At 63.4% G+C, this 2,500-nt stretch overlaps 1 pseudogene; it reads right to left on the reverse strand.

Moving 5' to 3' along the window:
• LOC124579246 overlaps window positions 1–2,500 on the reverse strand; it is a 7,963-nt pseudogene that overhangs the window by 3,257 nt on the left and 2,206 nt on the right.

Genomic DNA, 2,500 nt, shown 5'->3' on the forward strand with positions numbered 1-2,500 from the left:
AACACCTTTCGACGTACTCAGTAAAGCAATCCGGCAGGCCATGAGCCCTCAGCACGGGGCGGAGGGCGGCATGGTCCACCGAATCGAACGCTTTAGAGACGTCGATCGATGCCACAAAAACAGAGCGACAGGAGCGGACTGCGTCGGTGAGAGCAGTGTCCAAGATGAAGGTGTTTTCCAACATCCCATCCCGGGGGATGAATGCCCGCTGACGTTCGTCCACAGCACATGCACGCATCAGGCGTGACGCGAGAACCTTGTGAAAGGTCCGCGCCAACACCGAGCAGACCGTAATGGGGCGAAAGTCAGCGGGGGATGTTGGTGCAGCCGTTTTGGGGAGAAGTGACGTCCGGGCGCGAAGCAGACGCTCGGGGAGGGCGCGGGCCAGGAGGAAGAGGTTCAAGAGTTTCACCAGGACTTCATGCGGCAGGCGCCGCAGCTCCGCTGGAGTCAGGCCGTCCGGCCCGGCTGCCGATCCCCTGGGCGGCAAGGCAGCAGCGACCTCCTCACATGTGACCGGCCCCCATAGGCACTCAGGAGCGACAGGCTCCGAGTGCGGGAGAAGGCGGTCACGGATGAAGCCGGCGGTGGAGATCGGCTTCTTCGTGAAGAGGTCCGCCCAGAAGTCCAGCAGACCGGGGATGTCGGGTGGCGGCTGCAGCAGGGTGCCGTCCAGCAAGCCGCGCACGCAACGTGCACGCGACCTACGGAAGGCGTCCTGTGTCCGCGCGTATTCCCAGCGGCGCCGCTTGCGCTTCTGCAGCGGCGGGGCGGCAGGCGGCCGCTTGGATGGTTGGCGCGGCCGCTGTGTCCTGGTGATCGACCTCTCCCCCCTGGACCCGACCGACGCAAGGGCATCCGGGAGCATGCCCAGGATGACATCGGGCGGCGTGCCCCGCCCCAGACCAATGACTCGATCCAGGGCAGAGAAACGCTGGGCGGAAGCAGGTAGCCCCGCCAGATGCTCCCAGATGGCGGCGTCAGTCGGCCCCTCCGGGGGCGGCCCGGTGGTGTCGGCCGCGAAGTCCTCGGCTGCGTCGACGGGCGGCGCAGCGGCCTCGCCCGCGTCAGGCAGCGAGCTCGCTGCTCCACGGCGGGACGCCGGCTCTTCACCCCGACCGATCTCAAGTGCCTCCATGAATTGGCGGACAAGCTGCTTGTGGGCAGCTTGCCGCCGTCGGCACTTGATTGCCTCAAGCGTTCGGTCGGGGAACATCCTGGTAAGTTCTTGATTTACAAAGAAGAACCGGGCGTCCCTCTCCAGGAACAGTTCGGCCTCTGCCTTGGCGAGCGACAGGACTTCTTCCTCCGTCCACCTCGCGCGATGCCTCTCCGTCACGATCTCAGCGTTGGCGGCCGCAGGGTGTTGGCGGCGGCGATGGACCCCGAGACCGTTCTTCGTGGTAAAAGTGCGGTGGCACTCACTGCAAGCAAAGGGAGCTACACAAACTATCGCATTTTCGTTACGGCCGGTTGGCCGGATAGGTGCTGGGGTAGCTGGGGTGGCACCTTCAGCGGAAGGGCCACCATCTCTTGTTTCTTGTCGGCTGCCCCCAACTATAAAGGGATAATGCGAGGGGGGGCTGGTAACCCCCCCAAGCCCCTGGTGCGGTCTTCCACTCTGCAAAAATCAGCGGGCCCACGAGAAGGGGAGAAGACCGCAGGAGAGGAGAGGCTAAGAGGGCTAGGCCCATGTATTGCGCATCACTCTCCCTGTAACTATAACCCAAGGAAGGCACCTCGCAGCAGCAGCACGACTACATCAAGACCGCACTTCGAAAAGCCAAGTCCGGATGCAGCCACACCGCCGCCACTTGGCCACCTTAAGAGAGTCATAGTTACTCCCGCCGTTTACCCGCGCTTGCTTGAATTTCTTCACGTTGACATTCAGAGCACTGGGCAGAAATCACATTGCGTCAACACCCGCTAGGGCCATCGCAATGCTTTGTTTTAATTAGACAGTCGGATTCCCCCAGTCCGTGCCAGTTCTGAGTTGATCGTTGAATGGCGGCCGAAGAGAATCCGCGCACCCGCGCGCCCCCGGAGGAGCACGCTAAGGCGGACGCGGCCTCGCAGCAAGGAAGATCCGTGGGAGGCCAAGGCACGGGACCGAGCTCGGATCCTGCACGCAGGTTGAAGCACCGGGGCGCGAACGCCGCGCAGGCGCGCGCATCCTGCACCGCCGGCCAGCACGAGGCCAACCAACGGCGAGAGCAGACCACGCCCGCGCTAAACGCCCGCACTTACCGGCACCCCTACGGCACTCACCTCGCCCAGGCCCGGCACGTTAGCGCTGACCCACTTCCCGACCAAGCCCGACACGCCCCGATCCTCAGAGCCAATCCTTATCCCGAAGTTACGGATCCAATTTGCCGACTTCCCTTACCTACATTATTCTATCGACTAGAGGCTCTTCACCTTGGAGACCTGCTGCGGATATGGGTACGAACCGGCGCGACACCTCCACGTGGCCCTCTCCCGGATTTTCAAGGTCCGAGGG

This window comes from Schistocerca americana, unplaced genomic scaffold (genome assembly GCF_021461395.2).
Source record: "Schistocerca americana isolate TAMUIC-IGC-003095 unplaced genomic scaffold, iqSchAmer2.1 HiC_scaffold_303, whole genome shotgun sequence".
In the NCBI taxonomy this organism is placed as follows: Eukaryota; Metazoa; Arthropoda; class Insecta; order Orthoptera; family Acrididae; genus Schistocerca; species Schistocerca americana.